The sequence below is a fragment of the Dendrobates tinctorius genome, unplaced genomic scaffold (genome assembly GCF_039654945.1).
Source record: "Dendrobates tinctorius isolate UK_male_01 unplaced genomic scaffold, ASM3965494v1 ptg000156l, whole genome shotgun sequence".
NCBI lineage: Eukaryota > Metazoa > Chordata > Amphibia > Anura > Dendrobatidae > Dendrobates > Dendrobates tinctorius.
Genome location: NW_027361823.1, coordinates 31255839 through 31264476, shown reverse-complemented (window position 1 = coordinate 31264476; position 8638 = coordinate 31255839). Strand labels below are relative to the sequence as shown.

At 45.3% G+C, this 8638-nt stretch overlaps 1 long non-coding RNA gene across 1 annotated transcript; it reads left to right on the top strand.

Moving 5' to 3' along the window:
- The first annotated feature begins 1219 nt into the window (after positions 1-1219).
- Positions 1220-7732, top strand: LOC141051366 (uncharacterized). Its single transcript, XR_012220634.1, has 2 exons — positions 1220-3870; positions 6638-7732. It is a non-coding gene; the product is annotated as an uncharacterized lncRNA (long non-coding RNA).
- Positions 7733-8638: the final 906 nt, after the last annotated feature.

Here is an 8638-nt window from a genome sequence, read left to right as displayed (position 1 = left end):
TGCCTACAACTTCTGACTACCTCTGATTTAATATGTTCTCTGATTTGCCCTCTGTTTACACTCTGTTTTGAGTATTTCCTCCTGCCTACAACACCGCCTGTTTCTGCTCTCAAGTGCCGTCTGCACAATCCACACGTGTTCCTGTGTTACCTGGGTCCTGTAACATCTGCTCATCTCCAGAGGTGAGCATGGCAATGTCTCCTGCTTTGTCTACATTCCCACTACTTGTAGTGGAAATGTGGACAGAGCAGGAGACATTGCCTGACTCACCTCTAGGGAGAAGCTGCTGTTACAGAACCCCAGTAGCACAGGAAAAAGTGTGGGTTGTGCAGACGGCATTTCAGAGCAGCAACTGGCGTGGTTGGAAGCCAGAAGAAATACTCGAAACAGAGTGAAGACAGAGGCCTAATTGGAGTACGTTGACAGTTAGTTGTAGTCTAGAAACAATCGCAAACTGCCACCAAGTAGGCTTCGGCCTACTACCTGCTTTTCCCTGGGCTCCGACACCGCCCGTTGTTGCTCAGAAGTGCTGTCCGCACAGACAAAACACTCGCTCATGTGTAAGTGGGGATCGGTAACGTCAGCTGATCCCCCTGCTGTGTGGAGGGCAAAGTGCTGCTGCCTCCAAATTGTAACTACTTCAGATTTAAACATTCTCTGATTTGGCCTCTGTCTCCACTCTGTCTCTAGTATTTCCCCTGACCTCCAGCACCGCCAGTTCCTGCTCACAGTTGCCGTCCGCGCATTCCACACGTGTTACTGTGTTACTGGGGTTCTGTAACATCAGCAGATCCCCCAATGTGTGTCCGCCACTGTCTCCTGCTCTGTCCACCTTCCCACTGCAAGCGGTGGAAATGTGGACAGAGCAGGAGACAGTGGCAGACACACATCAGGGGATCTGCTGACATTACAGAACCCCAGTAACCCAGAAACACGTGTGGATTGGGCAGACGGCTGCTGTACGCATAAACTGGCGGTGTTGGTGGTCACGCGAAATCCTGGAAACAGAGTGGAGACAGATGCCTAATTGGAGCACGTTTGTGACGAACGGCACGGACCGCCGTTCGCCACTTACGGAGGTGACTAACGGGGGTCCCACTTTCTCAGTTCCACTTTGGAACTCGCAGCTCTCCGGCACCCCCCTTACCCTCAGGTCAGTCAGGGAACTGCACCTAGGATAATTAGTCACCGGACGGGCTGCCTGTTGTGAACCGACAATTAGGCTTCTGCAGTAAGGGAATTATCAATGCTGTGGCCGCAGCCCCTCATTCAGCTATATAAGACCCTTCTGGACTGCTGTAAGAGGATGGTCAGTCATAATATACTGAGCGGCCATGTTGTCTCTAGCAGCCATTTTGTTGAAAGTTAGAGAAGATTCAACTTTTACAAAAGAGCTGATAAAATGTATTAAATGGAGGATGGAAAATGAGATCATGTCTCCTAGCAACCTCAGCCGATGTGCGTAGAGGAAGATTGGATCAATCAATAGGGTCACAGGTTACCAAACATATGGTCAGTATGCTTATACGTGATAGTGTGGTAGCGAAGAGTAGAGTAGTTAAAATGTCAGGATGTAAGAATTTAGGGACCTAGACTGGAGACAATGATAAGATTTTAGGACAGTAGCCATAGATACCAATGACTTATGGGTTTTAGTGTTGCTTGAAGAAATGTTAATTGATATCTTCGTATTATGTCATTATATTCTCTTTTCTAAACCACGTTTCTGTAGATTACCATGAAAACGCCTTAGAATTATAATGTTAACGCCCTCTGCGGCAAAATGCAGCTTTCTTTGTTCTGATAATGTATAAGAAGCCCCTGTTACTGTCGATCGGGGCCATTCCATCGCCATCATGCCACTGTGCCTCACCATGGCCAGGGCACAGAGCCTTACCATCGCCAGACTTCCTAGCAAATCTCTGCCTGTCTGAATTCCTGTTTTTGCCCGCATATTCCAGCTCCTCTGTTATTCTGTATCTGTTTTGCCGTGTATCTCCGAATAAACTTCGACCTCAGCTTGATAAGAGATCGTCTGTGGAACTTCTTCCCGACTCTTCCAGCTCTCAGTAGGACTTTTTCTTACAAGTGGCGATTGCCAGCCAGGAGGAGCGGCTCCGGAGAGCTGCCTCCAGAAGGACCACCGGAAGAAGCTGCAGATGAGGGCTTGGAGGTTAAAAGACTGAAGAAAAAATAAAAAAACGCGTATGGCCATACGTTAAACCGGTCAAAGGAAGCCAGCCTGAAGGAGAACCTCTCGTGATCGCTGTGAAACCGCCTGCCCGATTTTTTTATAATAAAACCACGGACAAAGAAAAAGACTATAAAAAGATGAGTAACTAAGAAGAAGCTATCTACAAGGACGTGAGAATTTGTTGTGCCGGGTAGCAAGAAGCTTTAAAAGGGCGTGGGGAGACGCTTGGCAAGCGTAACGAGTGAGGCTGGAATCACGGCTGCACCTCTTTTGATATCTGGTCGACCCCAAACAGCTGCAGCGAGGTCTTCCATCTGAGAGGTGTGAGTATCTAACTTTGCTTAAATTGCATTTGTTGATACTAGGACAGAGTAAAACTCGTCCTTGTAGACCACTGTAAATATGGAGTGGTTACGGAAGCAGGCAGAGAAATATGCTGGCACACCCCAGCTGGAGGGGGTTAATGTGGAAACCACGTGGTTAAATTGTATGCGATGGTTTACCACAGAGAACAGGGAACTAGATAGAAAAAATTCGCTAGGTTAAGCTAATAGCCAAGTAGTGGCTTTGTGTAAGACAGTCATAACTTTTGATCAGGCTCTTGATAGGTAGCTTACACAGCAATATGTTAACATGATCACCCGGGGAGGGGCAGCGTATAGGTAGAGATCAGAACAGCTGAGCGAGATGCTGGAGCTAGCAGCGAAGCACAGAGAGGAGGGGTGCGAGCAGCAGCAGCTGAGAGCAGTTATGTCACAGATGGACACTGCAGCTTCGAAACACAGTGCTGATGTAAATACACTTGTAGACTGGAGAAGAGTTAGGAGAATGAGTGAAGTAGTACATGACAAGATATAGTGTCCCAACAGCTCCAGCTTATGCAGATACAGTTGAGGAAAGATATATTGTCCCAACAGCTCCAGCACATGCAGACCCTAGGTTAGGTGTGAAGCTGCTTCAACCCCGAGAAAAATATCCCTGACCAAATGTTCCTGATCCATCTTAAATTTATAAAAAATTTGCCTAATTGGGAGGAAAGTGTTTTGTTAGGACGATGCAGTCCGAGGTGAAGGGTGATGAGTCCAATGTTTTTGCATGCCATTCACCTCGGGGTGTATCTGTTGATTAGGGGAGGCCAGGAGTTCCGGGGGGGTATGCGCAGCTGCCGAGAATGGGCAGGTCCCGTTCGGCAGAGCCCCCACAGGATCCTATGAGAGGTCCCCCCTTGTGTTATTTTCGTGGACATTTAGGACATGTTAGACGTTTTTGTCCCAACCTTGAGCCAGGGATTGCTCCCCAAGAACCCCGGGCACCATTTAACCCCCAACAGACCCGGGAGTTCTCTAGACCACCTTTCGGAGTTAGACCTCCGTATCCAGCAGTGAATGACCCTAGGCAGTATCAGCAGTACAACGGTCTTCAAATGGTTAACCCAGTCTCACAGGAGCCTTCTGCTCCTGCTCCCTCCCCAATAGCTTTCACTCATCCGCGCCCGGAGGTCCATGCTATTCAGGGAGGGGTCACTCCTCCTCGTCCCTATGCTCCGCTGATTAAGGAGCTGCGGGAACATGAGGACCGGACCCTGACCAAGGATCTCTTTGGGGCGGAGGTGGCAGCTGTTGGACGGAAGCCGTGTCCAGATGGGGATGATGGATTTTTCGGGCTTCCCATGACAGGTAACACTGATTAATGGAGTGCTCCCCCTGTTCCCCTTACCCTCCTTGCCCCCCTTTCCCTGGGCAGGGACGGTAGACCTTATGTCAGAGGGAGAATGGAGGGGCTGTCTTGGGAAGACATCCTCATCGATACCGGAGCCTCAGTTTCAATAAGACGACACAAATTGCAGTCACCCCCTGGACTGCCTGAGACTACACTTTTGTAGAATTTGAGGACTCCTGTATTCAAGCAGTAAAAAGTCGTCCAGTAAACCTGAGATTTCAGGACACAGGGGGATCGAAGCAAAGGGGTCTTCGATGCGCTTTTTGGGTAAACCCACAGTTACGGTCCACTATTTTGGGAACTGATGTTTTGGGAGCAATGGGAATTGTTGTTGATTTATGTAACAAAGTCTTGTGGCGGAACAAAGAAGCCACTATCTGTTCTGTAATTGTCCCTGTGGAGGAGGAGGAGGAGGAGAGTCATAAATTACCCATTGCTAGTTTCGGAGTATGTACTGGTGAAAATGTTGAAAATGCTAACAATAATGCTTTAAAGAATGAATTGAAGCAAAAGTTCCCTGAATTGTGGATCTTAAAGAAAACTGATTGTGGGTTAATGCAAACTCAGGTTAAAATTGATGGTGAAAAACTGCCACCTTTCCAGCGTCAGTACCGTATTCCTGAGGACGCCATCCCTTACATAAGGGTTGCAGTCAGTGAATTGGAGAAACAAGGTGTTGTTGTGAAAGGTAATTCTCCATGTAACAGTCCTATTCTACCTGTAAAAAAGGAAGATGGCAGTTTTCGAATGGTAGTAGACCTGAGACTTGTAAATAAGTACACTCCCTCAGCAGCCCACCTTGTTGCATCTGTCCCTGAAGTTATGTCACAGCTGAGGAGTGATTGTAAGGTATTTTCTTGTTTGGATATTGCAAATGGCTTTTTCTCAGTACCCCTAACACCTGAATCTGCACTCCGCTTCGCACGCGGTTGCCCATGGGATTTCACAGTTCTCCTGTGTATTTCCATCAGGCATTGGCTCAGATGTTAGAATCCCTTGGTTACGGAGACAAAGTCTTACAGAATGTGGATGATTTATTGATTCAAACTGTCGATGAATGTGAACACAGAGAAACCCTTGAAAATGTTTGTCAGGCTTTACAAGAGGCAGGACTCAAAATGAGTCTAGATAAAGTACAATTGATGAAATCAGAGGTTACATTTCTGGGTGTGTCTGTCTCAGCAGAAGGAAAGAAGCCCATGCATGATAGGGTTAAAGTTATTCAGGCTGTCCCCATACCAACTAATATTACTGAACTCAGAAAATTTTTGGGTCTTATTAATTTTTCCAGAGAATTCATTGAAGATTTTGCTTATTTGGCTAAACCACTGTATGATTTATTGAAAAATGTTGATAATGACTTTGACCCTGTTAATGTAGAGGGAGCCGCCTTACAGGCTTTTGAGGGATTGAAGCGCGCCCTTACGGCAGCTACTGCATTGGTTAACCCTGACCCTTCCCAGCCTTTCTACATTCAGACTCACACCGGTGATATCTCTATTTCTTCAGTGCTCCTACAAAAATGGCCCAAAGAAAGCCCTGAGGTATCTAGTCAGTTGTATGCCCTAGGTTATTACTCCAGGTTGCTGACTCCCGTGGAAAAAGGATTCACTCAGTGCATGAAGCACCTACTGGGCGTGCACTGGACTATGAATCAAGTGAAGCATATAGTGGGATTTGCTCCTTTAATTCTACAAACCCTGCATGTCACTTTAAAAACTTTGCTGAAGGGAAAAGCTTCAGGTATCAATTCACAGAGAATGGCCCAATGGATCATTGATTTTGAGACTAGAGACTTACAAGTTGAGGTGGGTGAGAAATATCACTTAGCCCAGATGATGCAGTATGCAGGAAAAAGTCACAATTGTCAAATTGAACAGGCTAATGTTACTCCCTCTCCCTTCCGAGCAGACTTTCAAGAGGGAATCCCTTGTGCCTATATCGACGGAGCTTGCTATTGGCATGAGGGGCATTACGTCACAGGCTTCGCTGTGTGGTTTCCAGCTAAGCCATTGCTGCTGCAGTATAAACTCCCTGGTCATTTCTCCGCTCAAAGAGCTGAGTTGGAAGCAGCTCTACAGGTCATTCTCGTGTGTCCAGAGCCAATGAATATCTTCAGTGATAGCGCATATGTCGTGTCGTCACTCACTCTATATCTTAATGTATGGGCCCTTAGGGGGATGGTTGATTCTCAGAACAAGCCCTTGCAGCATGCAGACATTCTAAAACAAATTGAGCAACGGGGTAAAGAATTCCCAAAATTATGGTCCTTCTGCAAAATTAAAGGACACCAAAGGCTAATTCCTGACCCTCACATCCTTGGCAATGCATATGTAGATCACGCAGCCAGGGAAGCTGCACTCACAGGCGAGGACAAATATCCCCAAGAAGTCATCGCTGCAGTTACTAAAAAAACCCCGAGAGCCCCCCCCCTTGTTTATTCTTCTGTTCAATATCTCGTAAAAGCACAGGAGAAGGATGGAGACTCATCTCTGTTCAATTCCCTTGAGTCCCTGCCCATTGAGGGGGAGTGCTTGTACTACAAACGGGTTAATGATAGACTAGTGCTTTACATCCCAACAACAATGGTTAAGTCTTTGCTCAAATTTTCAAGCTAAAAAGGTGATTAAAATGGTTCATATCAATCAGTGTAGACTTCTTAATTATTTTACTGAGATTTCTGGTAAGGACTGATACTCCGCTTTTTTTTTCTATTTCCTCCAGGTCAGCTGAAGATTTTCATATTCGACTCCTGGGACCGTGAACCTATTGGATGTTCAGGAGAAGATGTTTCACACTATACAGTGGGACTCTGATAGTGTGAGAGGGGGAGAAGATCAGGAAAATCCAGAAGACAAAGAATGAGAAGAAATAGACCAAAAGACTTGACTATTGTGCAACTTATTTTTTTTCGGGACTATTTGAATTATTTTTTTTATTATGTGTTTGTTCTATTTTTAGGGACTTTTGCCTTACACACACACGTGCATAAAGTGCTGAATTACCTCCATATTCTTATTTTCAATAATTCACCCATGAATATTACAGTACTGTATGTTGTACTCTGGATAGAGTACAAGAGGGGGACTTGTAAGAGGATGGTCAGTCATAATATACTGAGCGGCCATGTTGTCTCTAGCAGCCATTTTGTTGAAAGTTAGAGAAGATTCAACTTTTACAAAAGAGCTGATAAAATGTATTAAATGGAGGATGGAAAATGAGATCATGTCTCCTAGCAACCTCAGCCGATGTGCGTAGAGGAAGATTGGATCAATCAATAGGGTCACAGGTTACCAAACATATGGTCAGTATGCTTATACGTGATAGTGTGGTAGCGAAGAGTAGAGTAGTTAAAATGTCAGGATGTAAGAATTTAGGGACCTAGACTGGAGACAATGATAAGATTTTAGGACAGTAGCCATAGATACCAATGACTTATGGGTTTTAGTGTTGCTTGAAGAAATGTTAATTGATATCTTCGTATTATGTCATTATATTCTCTTTTCTAAACCACGTTTCTGTAGATTACCATGAAAACGCCTTAGAATTATAATGTTAACGCCCTCTGCGGCAAAATGCAGCTTTCTTTGTTCTGATAATGTATAAGAAGCCCCTGTTACTGTCGATCGGGGCCATTCCATCGCCATCATGCCACTGTGCCTCACCATGGCCAGGGCACAGAGCCTTACCATCGCCAGACTTCCTAGCAAATCTCTGCCTGTCTGAATTCCTGTTTTTGCCCGCATATTCCAGCTCCTCTGTTATTCTGTATCTGTTTTGCCGTGTATCTCCGAATAAACTTCGACCTCAGCTTGATAAGAGATCGTCTGTGGAACTTCTTCCCGACTCTTCCAGCTCTCAGTAGGACTTTTTCTTACACTGCCAGCAAGCCGCAATAGCCGTACACAACGTGCCGCCACCAGTCACGGTTACTTAATTCACAGTGTTAAATTAAGAGGGTCCTTGGCAAACCCCTTGAATTAGTAGCGATTATCTATCAAAGGCGTATAGTTCGATTCTTAGAGCATAGAGACAGAACTAAATAATTTTATCATTTATTCCCCGAAAAAGTAGGACAGTGGTTACAGATAAAAGTTGCTATAAAATTGAGACATTAATTATGTACAGTACAGATATAAAATAAAGGGATTAAAAACAGAGGTACACTCACAGTTGTTCATGACTCGTTAGGCAAACCCATGCGGCTGAGAAAGAAGGCGGAGCCACACATCTCCACTCATCTGGAGTTCTTGTCAGCACGAGGATTGGAGCTCTTCTGAGCTGGTTTGCCCAGGGAATATCTTATAGACTTTCCTGTGTGACATCACGGAGAGGTGCATTCTGGATTGATCCCACCTCTCTCATCCAAGTTATGTTTTGGCTACAAAACTTAGATTAGCTATAACTTTATGGGAGAAGCTGGTATGGACTCATCAGTGGTATCATGTTTCCCAGCGTAATGAGCCCATCAAGAAAACATCAAACATCTATGCGATATGACCGTCCATTTGGGAACAAATCATATCTCATGTTCTGGGCAGGGTAGAACTTCGAAAGATACGCGGTATCGAAGCTGGGACCGCTCAGGTTACAAAAATATGATTTTTATATCTCTACTTGGTACGGTTTTCGCAGGGCAGGCTCTTAAAGGTTTACTTCTAACTCCTGATTTCAAACAAAGAGTTTTTCCCGCACTTTTTTCTCTTTCAGCTGAGAGAAGAGGAG